Here is a 26,764-nt window from a genome sequence, read left to right on the forward strand (position 1 = left end):
CGGGCTCCTGTGGAACAGCCCCCTACCAGCCCTGTTTGATCTGAACATCTTGGATCCCACCAGGAAGAAGGTGGATTATAAGAGTACCTGTGAGCCTCAGATGGCAAACTCAAATTGCAGAATTAGAGGTGAGATTAATAAAGGGACTGTTTACAAAGGTATGGGCAGGGTGCAGGGAAACTTCAAGAGGTAGGCATGACCCTGAAAGGAAAGGGTGAGATGGAGAGCCTCTTCACAGGAGCTGAAACCTGGGTTGAAGGGTTCGGGAACCAGACATGACTTAACAGGAAGGTTAGGGGGGGCACGTGGGGGGCGGTGGTACTCCGATATCACTCTTCTGCCTCCGACCACTCTCACTGGCTTCCCCACTGGCTGAAGCCAATGGGGAACCAGTTACCGGGTTCATACAAATCAACCTCCCAGGGCTCAGGGCAGGGTGCAGAGGGGGGATCTGGTGCAGCAGGGGAAGCTGTCCGGCACGGAGGGCCTCACAGTCACCTTCCGGAGCCCTGAGCAGTGGCTTTGGTGGACAGATACTCAGCAGTGCCAAGGATTCCAGCTCTCCAAACACTTCGACGGGCAGCCCTCCCTGCATGGTTCTGTCTATGGAGGCTCAGAGTAGTCGGAATGATCAGATCAGGCCACTCCATGGTTTAAAATCCTCCAGTTTCCACCTCATTTAGAATAAAATCCAAAGCCTGTATGATCTGGCTCCTGCCTCGCTGTCTGACCTTATCGCCTGACTCATATGTGCAAACATGGGTATCCGTCAAATGAATTAATGTATACATGCAGACATTAGAAACAGGACAGGTTTGTTTCATCTGAGCTCCACTCCAAAACACTCATCTCAGCACCCCAAACTCCTTGGCCAAGACCCTTAGGTTAGTGGCGTTCTTATTACGTCTATTTTAACAGCCTTTTCATAACTACAAAGGTAATTTGTGTTCACTGTAGAAGGTCTGGGACTCCACAAAGAACAAAAATTTGAAGATTAAAATGACACAGAGATAGCCACTGTCAACACTGTTGTTGTTTTTTTTAAAGATTTTATTTATTTATTCATGAGAGACACAGAGAGAGAGAGAGAGAGGCAGAGACACAGGCAGAGGGAGAAGCAGGCCCCATGCAGGGAGCCTGACATGGGACTCAATCCCGGGCCTCCAGGACCACACCCTGGGCTGAAGGCGGGCTGAAGGCGGCGCTAAACCGCTGAGCCACCCAGGCTGCTCAACACTGTTTTTTATGCATACGTTTATCATACAAAATTGGAATACTATTCTTGTTTTGTGACCCACTCTTTTAACAATGTGGCATTACAAAGACTGCACTGTATCCAGCGGCACCTGGGTGGCTCAGTTGGTTAAGTGTCTGCCTTCGGCTCATGATCTCAGGGTCCTGAATCCAGCCCCATGTCAGGCTCCCTGCTCAGTGGGGAATCTGCTTCTCCTTTCCCTCCACATCTCCTCCCACTTGTGCTCTCTCTTAAATAAATTCTCAAAAAAAAAAAAAAAAAAAAAAGAGTGCCCTGTATCCCACTATATCCCTAGACAAGGTTGTCACTACTCCCTATACTGTTGGACATTTGTTTCCCCTTTTTGTTTATCATAAAAAACAGTAATAAACATTCTTACACATCATGTACATTTCCATTATTAAATGCTCCAAATAGATGCCTATAAGTGAAATTGCTTGACAAATGGAAATACAAATGAGAGCATTTGTGTTACCCAATTGCTCTCCAGAGCAAGTGCATCGATTAATATTCCCAGCATCAATACTGAACATTTATCTCCTTTTTCCTTTTTTAACCCTGGGTGTCAATATATTTTAAAAATATATACCATGTTGTAACTGTTAGCTATCTATCTCTATTAGCCCGCAGATTTCTTAATTATGTCTTTTCCTTCTGTCTACTTTTGATATGCAGCAGGCACTTGTGAGTGGATGAACGGACAGATGGATGAACAGACAGATGGACAGACAGAAGGACTGGATGGATAGATGGGATGGGTGAATTTTGTCAAGAAATACTAGGAAAGATACTGAGCCACATGATCAAGTTGTCCTTTTCCAGTTTCTAGGACTCTCCTGACTGATCTGTGTGTTTACCACAGGGACAGTCCTGCATCCCTTTGCTTTTGATTCTGGAGCATTAGGCTCACATGCCACCAGATCTGGCTCTCATTCCCATTTGGTTCCAGCAGAAGAAGTATTAAAATTACTAATTTTTGCTTACATGATGTTTACCGTCTGAAGTATAACTAATTAATGTTTTAACAGCAGACTAACAAGTTCCAGATTTCCCTTAGCAAAGCAAAAGTGAAAGTAAACACCACACTGGGCTGCTTCACCGAATCTAAACCTACAGCCTGGAGAGATACAATCATGGGGGGGCTGCATCTGACCCAGACTTTGTGCTAAGAAAGATTTAGCCCATAAGGCCATTCTAGAGAGCTGCCACCACCCATCCACCCCCTGTGTAGACCCCAATCTGTCAGTCCTCAGAAATCCCTATGCATAGGGCCAGGTCCTGTTTGTTAGTCTAGCTCTTGTACTTGGCATTGTCTGACATATAGTAAATACCTATTAAATGTCTAGTGAATAAGGAGACATGAAAAAGAGGGAATATGGGATGGAAAGATTCACAGAAGCCTGGTTATACTTACTGATCAAACATATACTTCATAAATTCTAGAACTCGGATTCTGGACCTGTGTCAGAAACAATCCCATTCACTTTCTCTGTGCTATGCTGTCTTCCAACATTAGAAAAGAAATGTTTAATGTCTACTATATGAGGATTTTTGTTGCAATAATGTGAATCATAGTTTCTTTCTTTCTTTTTTAAATCATAGTTTCAATTTTAAAATGCCTTAGTTGAGGTATCTGGTCAGCTCTGTTGGTAGAGCACATGACTCTTGGTCTTGAGGTGGTAAGTTCGAGTCCTGTGTTGGATGTGGAGATTACTTAAAAATAAAATCTTTAAAAAATTAAAAAATAAAATGCCTTAACCAACTATATTTTACCTAGTGTGAGGATGTCCTCAGCAACATTCTCCTTGACTTACAAATGGCCCCCATATTCTCAAAAGAGATGGAAAAAAAAAAACAATTGTATCTATCCATAGATACAGTAAATCAGCAGTAAAATCATAGTTTCCCAGGATGGAACGGCAGAGAGCAAAATGAATAACAGACTCTTCAATTTGCTTTTCTTTTTTTATGTACACTCTGGCTGGAGACAGGAGTTCACTTTAATTACACAAATTAATTAAATTAAGTTCCAATAACAACTTATGTGCAAATACAGCAGAGGAAACTGTATAAATTACCCATTCATTTATCTGGTGTTAGGTACTCTGGAAATAGAGACAGAAAGTTCCTCCCCATCCTCATGAAGCTTACTGCTAACTGGGGAGATGCATAAGCAATCTATCAGTGTTTAACATGGTAAGAGCTAAGAGAAACATATGTCCATGGTGTAAACAGCAAATTCTTCATTAGGTTTCTCTAGGAGATGAGAAGTTCTGGCAATAGGAGATAAGAATGGATTAAAAACAAGTAAGAGGAAGTATGAATGATGTTAGTTGATAATGTAACACCAGCAGTTACCTATTTACTGAGTGCCTTACTATGAATCAGGCAACTAAAACAACTCAGTGAGGTAGGATCTATTATTATCCCCATATTAGAGAAGAAGAAACTGGAGCTTAGAGATGAAATAATAAATTCCAGCTAATAAATTCCTCAACATGAGAAGAATGAATTGGAAGTCAAGATATGAAACTAGTATATAACAATTGCTGCCCCATACATCACTTGAAAATTAGGTTCACACCTATACTGATTACCTGTGGCTACATAACAAGTTACTCCCAAAACATAGGGGTCTAAGGCAACAAACATTTATATAACAATCTCACAGTTTCTATGGTCAAGATTCAGGTGCATTTTAGCTGGGTTGTTGTAGCTCAGGATCTCTCAGAGTCTGGAATCAAGGTGCTAACTAGGGCTGTGTTCATCTGAGGACTTGACTGGGGCTGGAAGATGTACTTCCAAGATGACTCACTCACATGGCTGCTGGCAGGACACCTCCACTCCCTTGCCACATGGGCCTCTCCATAGGGCTGGGCATCCTCATGACACAGCAGGTGGCTTCCCCCAGAACTAGGAATCCAAAAAGGAACAAAACAGAAGCCACGATGCCTTTATGACCGAGGCTCCAAAATGCAACCCCATCACTTTCTCCACCTTCTATTAATTAGAAGTGAGTCAAACTGAGTCAAACACAGCCCATACTCCAGGGGAAGAAAGTCAGTCTCAACCTTGCAAACTACAGAGAATTTGGGTATATATTTTAAAACCATCCCTTTACCTCAGACTGGAAACTAGAATCGATTGCAAGGGCCCAATCCAGAGAAAAAGGTTTGCATTTCAAAGAGTGGGCAGCAAATAAATCAGATCCCAGGTGCTGGGGAAGAAAATGGCACTGGCAAGTCAAGCCAGTGATTTCCAGGAGGAAATCACTACCATGGCTAGGAGTTTGCTCACATCCATGAAGCGACTAAGTGTGATTATCTCAGAAGAAGGGGCTGGGGACTCTGTAAAAGTCATAGTTTTAGAAACAAAAATATGAAGTGAAAAACACTCTGTTACTACGTTCTTTTGGTTTTCCCTCTTACTGAGCACAAGTTCTTTTGAAAATGCCAATTTGCGGGGCGCCGGTGTCTCAGTCAGTTAAGCACCTAACTTGGCTCAGGTCATGATCTCAGGGCCCTGGGACTGAACCCTGTGGCAGGGTCCCTGCTCAGCAGGAAGTCTGCTTCTCCCTCTGCCTCTCCCCTCACTCAGGCTGTCTCTCTCTCAAATAAATAAATAAAATATTAAAAAAAGAAGAAGAAGAAAATAAAATGCCAATTTGCTGCTCAGATGTGCCTCGAGAAAGGAGTTTGGGCTGGAAGGAAAGGCGGAAATAGGGTCTCCAGTGTGCCAGAGGAGGGAAGTGGCCACAGGGATCGAAGGGAAGGTGACCAAGAGGGGCGAGGAGAACAGGGTCCCTCAGTAAGCTGCTCCTGCCAGACTCCTCCAGGGCTCTCCTTGGCATGCCTCAGACTTCTGAACATTCTGTGCTCTGTTCAAAAGAGGGAGGCTCCTCCTTCTCAAGAGCATAAAGGAACTGAATGAACACAATCCTCCTAGCACAGAAAACCATTCATGGGACTTTACCAGCACAAAACACAGAGCATGACATGGTCTTCACGTTTTGCAGGCAGGGTTTGCACTATGGAGTTAAGAGAAGAACAGGGGATGCAGAGCCAGGAGACGGTCTGGCATCATGGCTACAAGGACGATGTGGCCGTTGGACCTGGGTTCAAATTCCAGTACCATCTCTTACTGGCGTGACACTGTGGGGAAGTTCATCTTTCTCAAATCTGGTTTCTTCTTTGTAAAGATGGGAGTACTATTAAGTTCCTCATGGGGCTGTGGGGCTTAATGAGAAATCGAAGAGCTTAACGAGTGTCAGCTATTATCAGTGCAAGGACAAATACACGATGCTGACCTTTAGGAATAAAGATGGAGAACATCTGTTCATTTTCTGCAACCCAATGTGCAGTTCATGAGTGATCCTCTCGAGCACTGTTAAAGGACAAAGGGTGAGTCACTGTACCTCCTCTCCCTCCTCGACCTCTCTGCCCTGCCATCTCTTTGCTCTCCAGGGTGAGGGGAAGGCCCCCACTGCACTGAGCTGGCATGGAAAAACACACGGAGCTGCTGTCACCTGAACACCAGCAGCACTTCTGGACGTGCAAAGTCGTGCAAGGAGCTATAGCACTGATTTCCTTCGGTCCTTCCATTCCCATCTTTGTCACACCTGGGGTTTTTTGGTTCGGCAATAGCCCATAAAACAGCAGCCTTCCCACATCCCAAAAATTAGGTCCAGAGGTGCCATAATGGGCCTCCTGGAAATCTAGAGAAAGGGGCCCCACGATAGGTGTAAAGGTTGGTGAGGACCGTCTCTGGAGCAAAGGGTGGGAAATCACCCCCTCAGGGCTATTATCAACGAGGTCTCATATCACAAGCCACGGACCAGTATCACCTCATGACCAGGAGGGCTGCGTGCTTGTGGCCAGCAGCACTATGCCAAGGCCTTTATGAAGAAGAAAACAATTACATAGGTATTATAAGGCATTTACAAAGAAGTGGATGAAAGAGTAAGTGCCTCTTTCCACGCCACACGACCAAGTGTGATAGGTTAGATGGTCATACGGATCTCCCGCTCCCCCGTCCCAGTGGGGATGGAGATGAGCTGATGCCCAGGCTGGCCAGCACAGTGAGGTCAGAAACAGGCTGAAATTCCCCTTCCAGATCTAGCTTTTTAATATTTTCCACATCTCATTAGGGAAATACTCCTTGGTGTTTCTAAATACCTTGCCAACCCAACGGGTAACTTTTGGCCCACGCAGCCTTACTCAGTTAATAACCGAAACACTTTCCTAAAAGCAGGCAAGTTCAACTTTATTAAGGGTCAATATGCATATATAAAACCTTAATAAACTATCCATGGCTCTCTGGAGCTTAAATGGGACTTCCAGAGAACAGTATGAGGGACTTAGCACTTAATTACAAACCCTGCAAGAAAATCAATTTATTCTGGATTCTTGGAAGAAAAATGGTGTTGCTATTTACTTCTAATAATAAAACTGCTCAGCATCTTGAGACTGTCTCCTGCCTTCTCTGGACACACTGCCAGCTACACATGATTATACATCTAGAAGCTTCTGGGGCTGATTCTGAGCCACCAGCCTCCGGTCCTTACCAAGCAGCAGGAATATTTGAAGTTCTCTGTGCAATACTTTCTACAGAAACCATAACAGCAACAACACCCAACACTTACTGATGCCTTCCTACGTGCCAGGTACTATTCTTAGTATTTATAAGTATTACAACTTTTCAAAATTTTCACAACTCTCCTGAAGGGTAAGTAAGTTCCAATATAATCCCTGTATTTTACAAATGCAGACACTGAGGCACGGGCAAGATTAATAAGGAAGTTGCCCAAGGTCCTACAATGGATAAATCTGTAGAACTAGGATCCAAGCCCACAGCCTGGTCTCAGAGGCTGTGCACCTGCCACTATGTTATTCAAACAGGCTTGCTGCATTCTGTATGTCTTCTGGGGGTTTCTCATGACATTGGAGGATGAAGTTCCTCTCCCCCTTGTTGGTATCCTAGCAAAACACTAGCCTAGCATTCAATGGTGACCATCAAACACTCAACGTCCAAATCTCAGGGGTTTCTACATGAGAAGACTGATATTTCATGCTTTAAAAAAAAAAAAAAAACTGGGATCCCTGGGTGGCGCAGCGGTTTAGCGCCTGCCTTTGGCCCAGGGCGTGATCCTGGAGACCCGGGATCGAATCCCACATCGGGCTCCCGGTGCATGGAGCCTGCTTCTTCCTCTGCCTATGTCTCTGCCTCTCTCTCTCTCTCTCTCTCTGTGACTATCATAAATAAATAAAATTTTAAAAAAATTAAAAAAACAAAACAAAACAAACAAACAAACAAAAAACTTAACACTGACTTTCTCAGATTTCTCACCCCAGGTGTTCTAGTCTAGTGATGATCAAAACTTCATTTTCCTTAAGAAAGCAGAATAAAGTAGTAGAACATGGGTTTTGAAGACAAAGAGACTTCAACTGTCCTTCTACTAGCTCTGGATGAGTGACCTTGGACAAGTTATTTAACATCTTGGAGTCTTAGATTCCTAGCCTATAAACTGTGAGTAACCACGTTTACCTTTAATATTATTATGAGAAACAAAGGATAGAAAGCACTTTTATAAGCAATAAAGAGTAACTGGCTCAGGTTCTTTCCTGGTCTAAAAATCCCTGACTATTTAGCATTATTGCTTAGGTGCTTATATATCTCCAAGGAAGAGAAGGTTTAGGTTTGCTGGCTTAATTCATTCTAAATTATGTCCCTTGGGCATGGAAAATCAACAAACAACTTTTGATTACCTACCAGTTAGGCAGCCCTGCTCTAAGGCCAAGGAACTTACATTCCAGGGATCAAGAAGATACATGTGCATGGAAAGATAACCAAGTGTTCCAGGAAGTAAACAACTGGACAGGAAACTAACAGAAGAGACACTTCACACTGAACCCTGTGTGAGGCTGGAGGAGAGAAATTTTTAGGAAAGAACGGACTGGAATAGGCAGAGAAGATGGAAAAAAAAATTCCAAGAAGGGCTCAGAAAGAGAGAAAGAAAGAAAGAGAGAGAACAGCAAGGTCTAAGATATAAAGATTGAACATGACCGAATATATCCAGTCAATAGTGAGACAGGTGTCTGGGCAGCAGAGTTTATGGCAGCAAGTCAGGATTAAATAATTAATTGTTGGTGGACACATTATCATTGCATTTTGCTAAACCATTTACCAAGTGCTTTACATGTGTGACCCTATTTTATCTTTAAAAGGGCTGTGCAAATAAATAAATAAATAAATAAAATAAAAAATAAAAGGGCTGTGCGTTTTAACTACTTTGCAGTTGAGAAAGCACACTCAGAGAGACACAGATTCACATTATTTCCACATTTGATCCTCATATATAATTCTGAGAGATAGGGCACTCCTTATCTCCATTTCAGAAATAGGTAAATTAAGGCTCAGAGAGTCCAGTGATCAATGCCAAGTGGTTCTCAACACTAAAACTAAATAAAGGTCCACCACCTTCTTTTTATAATTAGAATTTATAATGCCACTTTTATTAATCTGAAATAAAACTCATAAATAATGTAATGCTCCTAACCGCTCCCACAAATATCAAAGTACTGCCCACCAGGGGATAAGATTCCTTACGTTTAGACTCATGCGAAGTCAAAGGCAGGGCAGGTCTCAAACTCAGATATCTGGACTTTCAGAGCAAGACCCTTCATCTTCGAAAAGGTGGGATGTGGCGAGAGCAGAGGACACAGACCACCAGAGCTGCGGATGGGAATGCTGGATATCCACGTGGTCAGGCCTTCAGCTTCTTGCATCTCTCAGAATTGAAATGATGGTGACAACAGCAAGCACATCCACTCACCTCCTCAGTTGTTTAATCTATAAAACTTCAACCTGCTGGAAATTAAACCTTTGTCTTCAACTCAGTTCGGATAAATACCCTACATCCTACTCCTAACAGTAACAGCTAAAAAAACACAGCAACTCGAGAAGAATCACTTACATTCTTCATGGCCAACTCAAATCATGCTATAGCACGAAACAAGATGTTAGGCAACAAGATGTTTGTTTTAAAAGTGTGTGCGTGGCTCTGGGCTCAGGATTAGGTTTATCTTTCTCTTGGTTAAACCACCTGACAGAGCTGAAGTCTTTGATCTATCCTGCCAACAAAAACCAGAAAGTCATCCAGAGCTCACATTCCATAGGTACCTTTGGGAGATTCTGGACAAATTTTATGCACGAATTGTCAGGAAGAAAATCCAAATGTTATTTTCCTTCTCACAGTTTAATTCTTGTGCTTTAAGCATGTTGGCATGCTTATAAACCTATGTCATGATCAAAGAGTAAGCAGCATGCATTTCTCTCAGTAGGTGCGTACATTCTTTTAGCAGACATGAAAAACAAAGCTATCACATAGAAACTGCTTTTCTATGGCTTACATCCTTAGGTTCTATCTTCCCAGAATTGTTCTTTCAGATGATTACTAGGCACCTACACATCGCAAGGCACATAGCAGGTTTAAAGCAGGCACTGGTGGTCTTCCCAGGATCCCATGATCTGAGGAAGACAATGAGCCAGGTACCTGGACACAAGAAAGTCCTGTGTGTGGGAGGATTGTAAGGGCAATGGGAGTGAAGAAGAGTTAAAGCAGAGTCCAATCAACATTTGGCCATGCTTCAGGCATGGTGTGGATAAATAAAATCTACACACAATTCCAAATTTAAATGAACAGATAAAACCTTTTCAAAAGATTAACAGGTAAATCTCTCTTGATTAGCCTTAACCTACCTACTGGTAGTCTAACACCAACTGAGGAAGAGAATCATGCACAAAAAGGAGATGATTCTAGGTGGGAAGTGTAGACACGCAGCGATATGGGTGCACACTGCCTGGCCTTACAAAGTCTGAGGCAGAAAGACTGACATGCCAAGGGAAAGACAGAACAAAAGTATCTTTTTTTTTTTTTTTTAGAACAAAAATATCTTTAAGGTTTTTAAAGTTCTCTGATGCAAAGCTCAATTGCATTAATTCTGTCTCTATTTGTAAAAGAAAAAAAATTGCTACATTTTTTAGGAAATGGATAAATATTGCCAAAAATTTGTTTCATTTCTTACAACCTTGGGACGCAAACTATTTTTCTTTTTTCCTCATATTTTCATTGGCAAGCTAATTTATCTTCAAAAAAAGGTAGAGCATTCTATTTTACAGAGGATGAGAAAAGGACTACATTTTAGTTTTTTAAAGATTTTTGAATTTTTTTGAGAGAGAAAGAGGGCACGTGGGGCGGAGGGCACAGAAAGAGAACCCCAAAAGCAGGCTCCATGCCCAGCACAGAGCCCAACATGGGGCTTGATCCCCTGAACCCAAGATCATGACTTAGGCTCAAACCAAGAGTGAGACACATATCTGACTGTGCCACCCAGGCAACCCAGGACTACATTAATGATACGACAACATCTTCATCCTGTGAAATGCTAGGATATTGCCACTGAAGGTTTTTAACAGCTTTTTTGAGATGTTACTTACATGCCATAAAGTTTACCCATTTTAAAAAAGATTTTATTTATTTATTTGACAGAGAGAGAGCACAAGTACACAGAGCAGCAGGCAGAGGGAGAGGGAGAAGGAGGCTCCTTGATGAGCAGGGAGCCTAACATGGAGCTTGATGCCAGGACCTTAGGATCATGAACTGAGCTGAAGGCAGATGCTTAACCGACTGAGCCACCCAGAGGTCCCTAAAGTTTACCAATTAAAGTATACAACTCATTAATTTTAGTATATTAGTATATTACAACCATTGCCATAATCTAATTTTAGAATATTTTCATCATTCCCACATGAATTCTTAATACAGATTAGCAGTTACTCTCCATTCTCCCCTAACACCTGCCTTCTCCCCCCACCCTAGGTAATTAATTATTTATGTACTTCCTGTCTCTACAGATTTGCCTATTCTGGACATTTCATATAAATGGAATCATACACTATGTGATCATTTTATTTTGTTTTTTTTTAAGATCTTATTTATTTATTCATGAGAGGCAGAGACATAGGCAGAGGAGAAGCAGGCTCCCTGTGGGGAGCCCAATGCAGAACTTGATCCAGGACTCTGGGATCATGACCTGAGCTGGAGGCAGACGCTCAACCACTGACCCACCCAGGCATCCCGTATGTGGTCTTTTTGACTGGCTTCTTTCACTTAGCATGTTTCTGAGGTTCATCCAGGTTATAGCATGTATCAGTATTTCACCCTTTTGATTGCCAAATAATATTCCATTATATAAATATACCTCATTTTGTTTATCTGTTTATCAGTTGAAGGATGCTGGGCTATTCTCAATTTTTAACTATTATTAATAATATTGCTATAAACATTTTTGGGCAAGTTTTCTTTCATTTCCCTTGCATATATACCATGTAGGAGTGGAACTGCTGGGTTATATGGTAACTTTATGGTTAGCATTTTGATGAAGTGCCAAATTGTACTCCAAAGTGGCTGTACGATTTTGCATTCCCACCAGCAGTACATGAGAGCTCCAATTTCTCCATATCCTTGCCAACACTTGTTATATAGTCCATCTTTTTTTTTTATTATAGTCATCCTAGTTGATGTAAAGTGGTATCTCATGTGGTTTTTACCTATATGCCATTAACTAATTGTGTTAAGCATTTCTTCATGTACTTATTGGCCACCATTTCTATATCTTCAAAGAAATGTCCACATAAGTCCTCTGCCCATTTTTAATTGGGTTATTTGGGTTTTTTGTTGTTGTTATTGTTGAGTTGTAAGAGTTCTTCATATATTCTGGAAACAATTCACTGAAATAATGTGATTCACAAATTTTCCTCCTATTCTGAGTTGTCTTTTCATATGTTTTTGATGGTGTCCTCCGAAGCACAAATTTTTAGAAAAATATTTTACTTACTTATTTGAAAAAGAAAGAGAGAGGATTACAAGAGAGTGAACATGAGTAGGGGGAAGGGCAGAGGGAGAGGAAGAAGCAGACTCCCCTCTGAACAGGGAGCCTGACATGGGGCTCGATCCCAGGACCCTGGGGATAGAGCTCAGCAGTTTGGGAAGATGAAGAGTCCTGCAGATGGATGGTGGCAAGAGCTGTACAACAATGTCACCGTATTTAATGCCACTGAACTGCACCCTTTAAAAATAGTTAAAATAGTAAAACAAAAACAAAAACTCCAAGGGCAGCAGTTGGTTAGTTTCCCATCTTTGAGTTTTGGTTTCATCACCTCACTCTTTCCTGGCAGCTTCGATGCCAATAGGTAACATGGGCCCACAGCACAAAAAAGGCTCCAGCAGTCTAACAACAAGCAGTCTTCTGAGTTAAATGAGACAGCAAATGGGAAAGGCAGTTCCTTCTATTGACTTCCATATTTGAGGAGAGTTTTATATAACGTGAACATCGGGGATTCGAACAGGCTGATAATAAGGATGCTGCACCCCAGAGGAACTGGCAGATTAGGAATAATTTTCAATCCCCTGCACAGGATTCGATCTAACTCAACCTTTCTGAATGAGAATTCGGTAAAGGTTGCATTGGACAACAATGCAACCAGTCTGACTACCTGGGAGGCTCTGGTTTCTTCCCTCTGACACAATAACACATTTCTCAACTCTATCAAAAGCCCGAACCACTTATTTATCCATTAAATATGCTTATTTATCCATTAAATATGAAAAGAAGATGATTATGCAATTTGGGATCCAGACATCATTTTTCTGAATGAGTTTATGCATATGCTTGTTTACAACGATCTCATTTTTCTCCTGACTGCATGTAAAAGATCATTGCAGTCTAATAGTACACAAATGTAGTCATACTGTGAAATCATTAACCGCAGAGCTGTCCTGCTGAGAAGTAAGAGGAAATGTCACATATGACCAAAGGCTAAATTATCTACCAAATCAAGTCTTTGAAAATTACAGACACATTTAGTAGGCGCAAGACTATACCAGAGTAAGAAAAAGTTCTAGTAAAGTGACTATGAGAATAATCTATGCTAAAAAGAGCTTCAAAAATAGCAGCAAAAAAAACATCTTTTGGGCAGCAACAGTTCATTTAATAACAAATACTTATTAAGCATCTACTATATGCCAGGCACCACGCTAGGTTTTAGAAGTATGATAAAGAGTAAGACTCAGTCCCACCACAGGACCTCAGTGTCTAACATGGGAGACAAATAAGTAACATAAGATATGATAAATGCAATGACAAAAGATGCACAAGGTGCTATGATGGCAACAGGATCGTGGAATGGCATGGAGAAATGAAGGAAGACTTGCTGGAGGGGAGAACTTAGGGTGCACAGAAGTAGGTAGGCCAAGAAGGTAGAGAGAGGGCTGGTGCTCCTAGGAGAGAGAACAGCAGGTGCAAGGAGATGGCTTAGCAACTACCAGGTAAGACGCTGGGCTCTGGAGTCAGGAAGACCCAGGATGCAGTGCCACTCCACCACTTGTTAAATGAGTGACCCAACAAGTTAATCTTTTCCAGCTTCAATTTTTTTATCTGTAAAATGGCGATAGCAAACTGTAGCTCCTTACAGGGAACTAAATGAGGTAAGCACAGAAGGAAAGCTTGATAAACAATAGCCATTATCATCAAGATGATTTTAACAGGAAGGTGTATTATAAGAATTGAGAAAAGCATTTGACCCTTGCAATTTGCTTTGGATTTGATCTTCAACTTTCAGCCTTACCACAATATATTCATGTCCAATAAATGATGATGTCAGGGACATGTAAACTGATGTAACTTCTTTTATATAAACACAGATGTTACAGTTAGGGTTAGGTTCATTTGTGAGTAAGAGAAACCTAAAGTATGATTTAAACAAAATTAAAACACATTTCTTTTGTATGTAAAAGTCCAGGGGCAGGTAGCATGTGCCAAGTATGCCAGCTCTGGCCCATAAAATCCCCACAAAAGCAAAAGTCCTCCAGTATACTGTTCCTACATCCTTCGAGTATGGCCTTTAGTCTCATGATCCAATATGGTGGATCTAGCTCAATAGAGCTAGAGCTCTAATTATCCTGTGTTCCAGGCAGAGGGTGCAGCAAGGGATAAACAAGAAAAAGAAGATAAAAGGTACATACCATTTTTTCAAAAGGATCCTAGAAGGTCACAAATAAACCATCCACTCATGTTCTATCAGCCAGAACTAGTTACCTAGCATCCTCTGTGGCAAGGAAGGCTGAGAGAGGTAGTCATTATTCTGGATGGCTATGTGCCCAGTGAAAATTTGTAGGTTCTCATTTTTTTTAAGATTTTATTTGTTTATTTGAGAGAGAAAGCACGATCAGGAGGGGTAAAGGCAGAGGGAAAAAGAATCTCAAGCAAACTCCACTCTGAGTGTAGAGCCTGACGTAGGGCTCAATCTCATGACTCTGAGATCACAACCTCGGCTGAATCCAAGAATTGGATGATCAACTGACTGCCCCACCCAGTGCCCCTAAAACTTGTGGGTTCTGAAAAGAAGAGAATGAATGTCTAACATAGCCATTAGTTCCTGCAACAACATTCAATATACTAGAAACTGAAAATACAATAAATGGATATTTTAAAAGGAGGGCATCACTGATGTCACTAAGTGCTAATTATGAGAAATTTGCAGAACTCTGGCTGCCAGGATTGCCAAGAATAACAGGAGAACTGGGTGCACAGAGGTGAGCCACAAAGGGGATGAAAAAGGCTGCCCATAAGTTACTTGGAGATGAGCTCGTAAGAGCTCAGTGGCTCTTTTCCTTTTCTTTGTAGGTAAGAATGTGAAAGCAAATTAACTGATGCTTTCAGAAAGCAATACAACAATAAACACAGGCATATTCTTTTATCCAAAAAACTCATTTCTTATACTTTCTTCAACAATGAAACAAACTGTATGCACATATGTTTGCTGAAGGATATTCACTGAGAAAACATATGCTTTACTATAGGATTGAATTACTATACAAAACACTGTATTGTATTGTATTGTATTGTATTATACAGCCATCAAAAATAAAAAGCATGTTCAAACTAAAACTGTCTTATGAAGCAAACAAACTTTTTTATTATAATTAGATACACATTAAATGTATACAGTTGTAGACATGAATTTAACTTTTTTTTAACACTGATGACTGATTAGGGGCTCCAATCCCCAGACCAGTGAAAAGCTAGGTGGGCTTTATGTAAAGTTATAGGAATTTTAAAAATATAAATAATTTTCTGTTCTGTGTTCCCAAAGAATAAAAAAAATTCATCAACAGAGACAAAGTTAATATCACATAACGTGGGACACCTGGGTGGCTCAGTGGTTAAGTGTCTGCTTTCAGCTCAGGTTGTGACCCTGAGGTCCTGGGATCAAGTCCCACATCAGGCTCCCCATGGGGAGCCTGCTTCTCCCTCTGCCTGTGTCTCTACCTCTTTCTCTGTGTCTTTCATGAATAAATAAATAAAATCTTTTAAAAAATGACATAACGTGTATGACTTTAACTATAACTATAATCAGCTACAAAGCTGACTGCTCTGAATTTACCTCCTGTACTTCTCTGTATCTCCCAATGGAACAAATAATGAGTAGATTACTGACAACATGGAGACTACAAAAGCAAAGGAGTCAAATTATAACAAAGAAATAACAGGACAGATGTAAACTGAATGATCAAAATCCAATCCTCACCTCCAGAATAACAATAATTAAAACTACAATATTTTATTTTATTTTTTTTTAATTTTTATTTATTTATGATAGTCACACAGAGAGAGAGAGAGAGAGAGAGAGAGGCAGAGACATAGGCAGAAGGAGAAGCAGGCTCCATGCACCGGGAGCCCGACGTGGGATTCGATCCCGGGTCTCCAGGATCGCGCCCTGGGCCAAAGGCAGGCGCCAAACCGCTGCGCCACCCAGGGATCCCAAACTACAATATTTTAGAAAAGGTTAACCTCTTCTGAAAAATTCGCTCTTCTTTCCTGAAAAAAAAAAAAAAAAGCTCTCTTCTTCCAAAAGTTTATGTGCTTTATCATGATTCTCTTTTTGCTGTGGCTGCCAAGAAGCTCCCCATAAAAAATCAATCAAAATGCCAACCTTAGCACTATGGACAGACAGTATCTTGCATTCTCTTCTTTTCCTTGGTTCTGATTTTCAATTTCTAGATCCACTCCATTAATGTCATTATTATACATCTGTTGAAAGTCACTTCAATTTTCTTTTTTAAAGGAGTAGCATAAGTCAAATAAAACTCTCTAGAATCTCTTCTATTCCATCAAAAATAGAATATAGTTTAGCTCCTCCTAAGTGAGCTTCTGAGAACTATCCATTGTTCAAAGCTCTTATGGTATCCACTTCTTTTACTGGCCTAATTTGGTATTCAAAGGCCACAGCAAAAGTTTTATTCATTATAGAACAGACACTGCTTGACTTGGCCATGCCAGCTGCCGCCTTCATGATCTCCTTGAAGAGACATTCTGCCTAAAACACAAACACCATGTTTCATCCTGACACAGCGCCTGTGGTTAGAAAGTGATTGCAATCGTTTTCTCAATAGAAAAAGTACATTCTATTGTAATTCTCCATCACGGATATTTCAAACCATCTAATATATGCCCCTTTAAAACACTGAACTAGCTGCCTTGGTAAAGACTGTTGATTTTTATCCTGCATAAATTCTACAAGATAGAGAACAAAGGGAAAAATACCAGGAGATTCAATAGTCTCTCTGGTTTTATTTAAAGGGAAAATTATTCTTTTCTCTCTACAAGGGCATCTTCTTTTTCACCTCCTGTCCTTATCACTATTTCATGTTTTGAAAATCATATAAGATACAGATAATCCCAAACCCAGCAAAACACAAGAAGGTTCTTACGAAAATCAAAAATTCCTGTAGCACATAGGCAGGACTCCTATACACTGTTTGGGTGGCATGTACATTTATTAATTCTTTCAGTTCTATTTATCAAGCACCTACTATGTGTCAGGCAGTAGGTAAGATAGACTCTGTCTGCCCTTTGCTCACACAATGTCATTTTGGGGAACACAGAAACGTTTGCTGAGTTGATTTTCTGCTTATACTACAGTATGATTGTACAGGTTGGTTGTTGTTGTTTTTTTAAGATTTTTTATTAGAGGGAGCATGTGCACTGAGTAGGGGGAGGGACAGAGGGGGAGCAAAAGAATTTCAAGCAGACTCCCCACTGAGTGTGGGGTCCAAGACAGGGCTCCATCCGACAACTTGAGATCATGATCTGAGACAAAGCCAAGAGTCAGAAACTTAACCAACTGAGACAGCCAGGCACCTCCTAGTACAAGTTTTTGAGTGTTCTTGTACCTCATGCCTCTTCAGTGTTCTCAGGCAACTCGAGTCTCCTCCAGCACCTAGACCTCCTCTGTGAATTCATGATGGGCACAGCAGCAACTCTTGGGGCACTGCTCAAGTACCACTGGCCTGCAGCAGTTATGAAATAATACTTATTTTATACCAATCAGTTGGTAAATATTTTTTAACAGCATCCTCTGTTTGCTCTGCCTAATTTCAGATTTGGTCCACAAATCCAACAATGCAGGCTCATTTGCCCACTTCACCCATTTCTTCCCATCTTCTCATGTCACCTTTTGCCCTTACTTGCACACAGCAAGCTCTGTAGGAAACCAAAGACTCTTCATCTCCCTCGGGATGATCAGATCTGTTTCTCCATTCTACTATAAATGACAAAGACCAGCCGAGGAGTTCACCCATCCTCACAAGATGATGTGTAAAATATCCACTTTGCCAGTAGCATCAATCAAGTTAAGAGCAGTTTTTTCTCTTATTAATTTGGAATCATCTCAAGGACTCCGCTTAAAGCAAAAATATGCCACAAAGAAAATACAACTCTAGGTAACTAGATCATCCACACCAGGGTTTGAAAATAATTAAAACCAGTAACTAGAACTTCGCTCCAGCAGAATCCCAAACTAGGGCACTAGAGGGTGAGAGTGACAGATGCAAATTCCAAGGAACTGCTCCAAATGCTTATGCAAAGCAGTGGCCTTTCATGCTTTGATGGTAACGCACTCATTTCTCCAACTTCTCGCACAGTAAATGCAAGTGTAGTTTAATGATGGCAACTGGACTGAAAAGTAACTGGGAGCTGAAAATAGAGACTTTGCCTCATTATAATAATCTTCTACCAGAAATATTTGTTGTGTAAAACTCCCTACTCCCTGGGCACCTGTTTAAAGGAATAGCCATTTAAGATTTTAAGGGTATAATCATTAACAGTATTTAAGCTATGAATGCTAATAAGCCTATAAAAAACAAATACATTTGTATTTATTTAAATTTTTAAATTTTGATCAGGGACTCGAGTGAATGAATCCTATTTCAGGCAAATAAAATGTGGGAGCAATAAATTCAAATTACAAGCCCATTCTGCTTACGTGATTTCCTTCTAATGCCACTTTTTTCTATCCTTTCTTCCTTCCCACTCTTTCTCCAAAATCAGGCACCCCACCATGTCTTGTATAATGTCTTATAAGAGACAGATGTACACAGCTAATAACATCCTAAATGGGGAAAAATTGAGAGCTTTTCCTCTCTGGTCAGGAACAAGACACTTTTATTCAACATAGTCATGCAAGGGCTATGTTGAATAAACATAGCAATCAGATAACAAAAAGAAATAAAAGGCATTCAAATCAGCAAGGAAGAAGTAAAAATTTCACTATTTACAAATGACATGATAGTTTATATAGAAAACCCAAGAGATTCCACGAAAAAACTTCTAGAATTGATAAATGAATTCGGTAAAGTCACAGGATATAAAATCAACATACAGAAATCTGTTGCATTTCTGTACACCAAAAATGAAGCAGCAGAAAGAGAAATTAAGGAATCAATCTCATTGATTCAACTGCACCAAAAACAGTAAGATATCTAGGAGTAAACCTAACCAAAGAGGTAAAAGACCTATACTCTGAAAATTAGAAACACTGATGAAAGAAACTGAAGATGACACAAAGAAATAGAAAGACACTGCATGCTCATGGATTGGAAGAATAAATATTGTTAAAGCAATATTTGGGGCATCTGGGTGGCTCAGTGGTTGAGCATCTGCCTTAGGCTCAAGTCCCAGGGTCAAGTCCTGCATCGGGCTCCCTGCATGGAGCCTGCTTCTCTTCCCTCTGCCTGTGTCTCTGCCTCTCTCTGTGTCACTTGTAAATAAATAAATAAAACCTTTAAAAAATATTTTACCATCCAAAGCAACCTACACATTTAATGTGATCCCTGTATCAAAATACCACTCACATTGTTCACAGAGCTAGAACAATCTTAAAATTTGTATGGAACCACAAAGGACCTCAAGTAGCCAAAGCAACCTTGAAAAAGAAAAATAACAGGCATCACATTCTCGGACTTCAAGTTACATTACAAAGTTGTAGTGATCAAAACAACATGGTACTGACGTAAAAACAGACAGATCAATGGAACAGAGTAGAAAAACCAGAAATGAACCCATAATTATATGGTCACATTAATCTTTCACAAAGCAGGAATACCCAATGGGGAAAAGACAGTCTCTTCAACAAATGATGTTGGGAAAACTGAACAGGAACATTCAAAAGAATGAAACTAAACCACTTTCTTACAACACACACAAAAAATAAATTCAAAATGGATTACAGACCTAAATGTGAGACAGGAAACCATCAAAATCCTAGAGGAGAACACAGGCAGTAACCTCTTTGTCACTGACTATAGCAATATATATATGGATATGTCTCCTGAGGCAAGGGAAACAAAAGCAAAAATAAACGATTGAGACTACACCAAAATAAAAATCTTCTGCATGGTGAAGCAAATAAAATGAAAAGGTAACCTTTGGAATGGGAGAAGATATTTGCAAGTGATCATCTGATAAAGCGTTAGTATCCAAAATATATAAGGAACGTATACAGCTCAACACCCAAAAGACAAATAATCTGATTAAAAATGGGCAGAGGATCTGAATAGACATTTCTCCAATGAAGACATATAGTCAATAGACACATGCAAAATGCTCAACATTGCTTATCATCAGGGAAATGCAAATCAAAGCCACAATGAGCTATCACCTCACACCACCTCTCATAGTAGCTAAAATCAACAACATAAGAAACAACAGGTATAAGGATGGTGAGAAAGGGAAACCCTCTTGCAATGCTGGTGGGAACGCGAACTGGTGTAGCCACTCTGGAAATCAGTATGATTCCTCAAAAAGTTAAAAACAGAACAACCATACAATCCAGCAATCACACTACTTGGTATTTACCCAAAGAACCTACAAAAATACTAATTCAAAGGGATACATACATCATAATGTTTATAGCAGCATTATCTCCAAGAGCCAAATTATGGAAATAGCCCAAATATCCACTCTTGATGAATGGATAAAGAAGACAATAGAGTATTACTCAGCCATAAACAAGAATGAAATCTTGACATTTGCAATGACATGGATGGGGCTACAGAGCATTATGCTAAACAAAATAAGTCAGAGAAAGACAAATACCATATGACTTTACTCATATGCGGAATTTAAGAAACAAAATAGAAATGAGTGGAGTGTGGAAAAAGGCAAACCAAGAAATACACTCTTAAATATAGAAAACAACTGACGGTTGCCTTTAGGGGGGCATGGGTGCAATAGGTGATGGGGTGAAGGAGTACACTTGTGATGAGCTCCAGGTGATGAGTGGAAGTGTTGAATCACAATATTGCACACTTCAAACTAATATTACACCATATGTTATCTATACTGGAATTGAGGATCCAAGAATATGACCCAAAGGTGAAATAAACATTAGCTTTGTGCCAAAAAAGTTGGAACTTAAATAGCTTTAAATAAACTGGAATTTAAATTACTTTAAATAAATGAGATGGGGTATACTGAAGAAGGGAAGGGCCAAAATCCTTCAACATTTCTTCTCCTCTGCCTTCCCTACAGTCTGACTAGCCCATGGAGGTGGGGTGATGGTGGTGCTAATGACGGTAGCAACTATAATTATGTATCTACTGTGTTCCAGATGTATTAAGAATCTATTCTAACTCCCATAAAAACCCAATAAGGAATAAATACTTTTAAAATCACTTTTTTGGGAGTGCCTGAATGGCTCAGTCAGTTAAGCACCTGCCTTTGGCTCAGGTCATAAGCCCTGTGTCTGGGGCTAAGCAGGGAGCCTGCTTCTCCCTCTCCTCCCCACTCGTGCTCTTTCTCTCTCAAGTAAGTATTTGTTTAAATAAATAAGATAAAATGAAATCATTTTTTGACTGCAAGTAACAGAAAACATGGCTAATAGTAACTTGCACCAAATGGGAATCTATTTTCCTTGTGTAAAAAGAAATCTGGATGTAACTCCAGGGATGCTTAGAGAACATGCTTAGGACATGGGGTTGATATGCCTGTAACTTCCCTGGTCTTCCCCCTCATAGTCAGGAAGCAGCTGTAGTGGTTCCACACATCACCTCCAAACAGGGCTTCACTCAAAGCAGGAAGCTAGGAGTAGCACAGCCGGAGGTCCTCCTCCTCCACTCCCCACTTACGCAGGAGAAAATCTCCCCCCAGGGCTCTCCTGCAAACCCGAAATGGACCCGAAAGCACTCACGTACCTTTCTCTAAGTCCATGGGGCGAGGTTCATCTTTCCTAAGGTTAACTGACTTCTGCCTGGGAAGGGAAGAAGGGAGGAAGGGAGGAGAGGGAGAAAGGAAAGGGAGGGAGGGAGAAAGGGAGAAAGGGAGGGAGAGAGGGAGGGAGGAGAGGGAGGGAGGAAAGGGAGGGAGGGAGGAGAGGGAGGAGACTTGGGGCAAACAAGACACAGTCTGACACAGTACTATCATCTCTAACCTACAGATGAGGAGACCAGATCTCGGTGAGGTGACGTGACCTGCCTGAGGCCACAGCCAGTAAGTGGCAGAGCTGGGATTCAAAACTGGAGACCAGGCTGTTTGTTATTCCAGGGAGCTGACTGCAGCGGTCCCTCCTGCGGGGACCCAGTCATCTCCACCTATGATACCCTCTTTTTCCTTTCATTATGCCATGCTTCTTTTTCTTACGATAACCACACTAACTCTATGAATTTGACAGAAGGACTAAGGCCAAATCTCTTGGATCAAGAGCACCCGAGGTACAGACGTTCCTGCTCTGCGCAGAAGTCACCTCCTACTCATCCTTCGTCGGGCGTCGGAACCCCTTAACCCAGGGTAACCAGGGGAGCAGCCAGCCTGTTAACGGAGCCACAGGGACAACTGAGACCCGGGGCAAGCAAAGCCTGACAAAGATACCGTCCTCAAAAGTAAGGAGCAAAAGTTTTTGTAAAATTGCACATGTCCAGCATCTGCCTCCACTTTAGTGCCGGTGAGACGGGGTGTTCGCACTTCACTGCAGTCAGGCCCAGAGGCAGCGGTGGCAGCCAGATGACCTGAGTCCCAGGGCAGACACTTACTGACGGCCAGGGTAGCTTCCTTAACCCCCCAACGATCCGCTGCCCTGAACGGTGGAGATGACAACACAGTCTAGCACACAGCACTTCCCCGAGAGTTAAAACATGTACTACATGTGAAGGGATTAACACAAGGCACACTCGGTGACCATCAGCCCAAGAGTGTAGAGGGGTACTGGCAGGAGAAACTAACCCAACTACCTATCCTGTGACCAGCAGGGTTTTAAAGATTTAAAGGTACTTTCAAATTGCCTCACTATCCTCTCAGCTCCGAGCCTAAAAGTCTGGCTACCTTCTCCCTAAATGCACTCGACTATGAGCAATCACTCCCAAAACAACTCATATTTGATAGAGTATAAGATCTGATATCATACATCTTGCTTTATTTTTACTTTTTTTTCTGCATATATGTTTCCTTGTATATTTGTATGAAATATCCCGAGGAATCAAGAGAAGGTACACACATTTTACATGTGTTTTAAATGAAAAGACAATAGTGAAACACTCATAGACCCATCCCACAGTTTAAGAAATGTAATAAAATCTGTATCTTTGGGCAGCCTGGGTGGCTTAGTGGTTTAACGCCTGCCTTCAGCCTGGGGTGTGATCCTGGAGACCCTGGATTGAGTCCCACATGGGGCTCTCTGCATGGGCCTGCTCCTCCCTCTGTGTCTCTGCCTCTCTCTCTGTCTCTCAAGAATGAATAAATAAAATCTTTTTTAAAAAAATCTGTATCTTTGAAGCCCTTTGTGTCCTTTTATTGTCAGTCCGTCTTCCCCCACCTCCGCCCCCACCCCCACACAGGTAAACACCAATCTCAACTTTGAGTTAATCATTCTGCTTTTCTTTACAGTTTCATCACATATATGTATTTCTAAGCAATAAACCATTTAATTTTGTTTTATTAAATTTCATGTGAGTGAAATTATATAGTAGGTATTCTTTTTGCAACCTGCTTTTTCACTGTCAATTTTCTTCAGTTTTATTCATGTTCACACGTATGAATATATTTCATTCACTTTCACTGCTATATAATAGTAGTAGTCTGTTGTAGGAATATGCCACGATTTATTCACCCATTCTCCTGTTTATGGATACTGCCTTGTTTCTAGTCTAAGACTCTTAACCTTAAGATAGGCTTACACAGATCCTAAATATTTAGTGTAACCATACAATTGATTGTCTAAACAGAGCCATGTTTGAGAGTGAAGAGGAATGCTATTAATAGTCAGTTCTACCAAGACAACAGGCACAAACCAGATCGCATGTCACGCTATAAAACTAAATGTTATCTCAGGATTTTTTGAAAACATTTTAATTTATTTATTTTAGAGCGAGAAGGAGGGAGAACATGAGTGAGGGTAGGGGCAGAGGTGGAGGGACAGAGAATCTCAAGCAGACTTCTGGCTGAGTGTGGAGCTTGATGTGGGGCTTGATCCCACGACCCCGAGATCATGACTTGCACGGAAACCAAGAGTCGGGACCTCAACCAACTGAGCCACCCAGGCGCCCCTATCTCAGTTTCTTAATCACTCTCCTAAAGTGAGGACTAAGTCACTGAAGTCCAAGCCTGCTTTACTGATGGTTTGTTCACATTTCAAATGCTGTTAACTTCTATATTTGGAGGGAAAGCCCTAACAATTAATTATTCCTTTTATCCTGGGAAGAAGACCAGCAAATTCTTTAGGAGGTAGATGAGAAAAACACACAGCCTTCCAGCCTCTGCTATCTCAGACATTCACAGTTAATCACCCTTGTTTGAAAATTCCAGCTACAAGGATAACATCAAAGATAAAATTTAAAAGGCCTTTAAATTCAAGTCCTTGTTCTGAGGACGGGGATAAGGACCCTCTTTACTACAATTCTGTGTGGCAGGTGTGGAAAATGAAGGTTGCCCAGGTAGAGGAACTTGTCTGGGGTCCACGCTGCACAAAAGCGGTAGAACTCAAACATGATCTCTAAGTAAGCAACCAGATAATTTATTTCACAAATCAGGACATTTTGGGGAGAGAAAATGGGGTATTATTAGCAATGGCCCCAGGAAAGCAGTGTAAAGTGGGACCGTCTGAAGCACTTCAGGGCACATGATCACTCCACTTTCTAGCTTTCCCAGATGTTATTGTAACCCTCTAGGTTTACAGGTACAAGCGATTTGGGGGGCTGGCCAGATTAGGCATCCAAACCTCTGAGGTTCACATTCCTTCTGGGTGGAGATGCACCTCCCCGGAAGGATAGTTACAGCGCCTCACCCCTTCCTCTTCAGTACACCTGAAAGACCTGGGAGACATGCCAGCAGCATCCTTGCATCAAGCACAGAAGACTGGAGAGGATCATTATTTGCTTCCCTGAGATTCATAATTAAATTAGAGCAACATTCCTCCTCCCAAAGCATCTCCTGTCCAGAGCTGCCAGCAGCAGAGTTAATGTTCCATTCAATGGAACTGTCATAACTCTGAGAGGCGAAGGCTACATTCTCTGACTGGAGGATCTGCAGCCCCTTCCATCAGCAAGTCCCTTGAGACCCCCAGCATCTCTCCTTTCTGCACATGTGTGCTCACGCTTTCTCTCACACACAAATACACATGTGATAGTTTTTTTTTGAAGAAATGTTTTCTCATTCATCAAGTAGTACTACTGAAGATGTGTGCACTTTTCTGCATATATTTTTTAAGATTTTATTTTTAAGTAATCTCTATACCAAACATGGGGCTCAAACTCACAACCCCAAGATCAAGAGACACAGGCCCCACCAACTGAGCCAGCCGAGCGCCCCGGTATGTATGCTACACTTGAAAAAACAGGTTTGCTTTTTCAAGACCTAAAACTAAAGCCTCTTTTAGTCTTTAGTTTGTTACCTGTAACAAAATTATTCTCACTGTTAATCTATCTGTGTGACCTTAGGCAAGTCACTTAACTTCTGTGTACTCACTTGTTTGCAATAGCACCGATGCTGAAGAGTTGATGTAAGTAGGACGAGATATAAATACAGGAAACATGTTTAGCAAGTGCTGGGCACACAAGTAAGCCCTAAGAAAATGTTAGCTGTCTGACTTAGCTGTGATAGTCTATCTATGCCTGCCCTCCTCATATTTGGAACTTCTATTCTATCATTCTCTGGACAGGGCAATGGCATACTGAAATGGACGAGCTCACCTATCCCTGTTGGGGGGAGGTGGTGAGGGAAAGGAATGGAGAACAATCTGGCCATATGTGTCAAGACTCCCCAAAATGAGTGTACTCAGTAATTACATTCTAGGAATCTATCCTAAGGAGATGAGACATGCAAACAAGATTCATGTGCAGCAATGCTGTCATTTATGTGCAGCTGCATATTATCTATAACAGAGAAAAACTGGAAACAATTTATCATACCAAGAAATAGTTAAGAATTTTTAATGACATGGAAAAGTTCAATATAAAGGCAAGAGGATGGGGTGCTGGGCTGGCTCAGCTAGAAGAGCACGCAACTCTTGATCTTGTGGGTTGTGAGTTCGAGCCCTATGTTGGATGTAGAAATTACTAAAAATAAATAAACTTTAAAAGCAAGAGGTCTAGGGACACCTGGGTGGCTCAGAGCTTGAGCATCTGCCTTCAGCTCAGGTAATGATCCTGGGGTCCTGGGATTGAGTCCTGCATCAGGCTCTGCACAAGGAGCCTGCTTCTCCCTCTGCCTGTGTCTCTGCCTCTCTCTGTGTGTCTCATGAATAAATAAATAAAATCTTTTAAAAAATAAAAGCAAGAGGTCTGGAACACTTGGGTGACTCAGTCAGTTGAGTGTCTGGCTCAGATCATGATCTCGGGGTCCTGAGATCGAGCCTCACCGTCGGGCTCCACACTCAACAGGGAATGGGCCTGAGGTGCCCTCTTTCCCTCTCCTTCTGCCCCTCCCCCTCCCTCATACATTCTCTCTTTAAAATAAATCTTTTTTAAAAAATAAAAGCAAGAGGTCTATCCATACTCATTAAAAAATAGCAACAAATACACATAGAAAAGATTAGAAGAAATTAAACCAGAATTTGAGCTAATTATGTCTAGATGATCATGCGGGAATCTACATTTTTCTTCCTTATACTTTTCTGTATTTTTCA

The 26,764-nt window shown here is 41.2% G+C and overlaps 1 protein-coding gene and 1 long non-coding RNA gene across 3 annotated transcripts in view; both read right to left on the reverse strand.

The window, feature by feature from the left end:
* The window catches only part of TMCC3 (transmembrane and coiled-coil domain family 3), a 261,930-nt gene that overhangs the window by 182,343 nt on the left and 52,823 nt on the right, over positions 1–26,764 (reverse strand). The window lies entirely within an intron of this gene.
* LOC119869409 lies at positions 1,550–5,618 on the reverse strand. The gene is made up of 3 exons (XR_005370561.1): positions 5,562–5,618; positions 4,075–4,168; positions 1,550–3,528 (listed from the first exon to the last, which is right to left on the reverse strand). It is a non-coding gene; the product is annotated as an uncharacterized LOC119869409 (long non-coding RNA).

The sequence above is a fragment of the Canis lupus genome, chromosome 15 (assembly GCF_011100685.1).
Source record: "Canis lupus familiaris isolate Mischka breed German Shepherd chromosome 15, alternate assembly UU_Cfam_GSD_1.0, whole genome shotgun sequence".
NCBI lineage: Eukaryota > Metazoa > Chordata > Mammalia > Carnivora > Canidae > Canis > Canis lupus.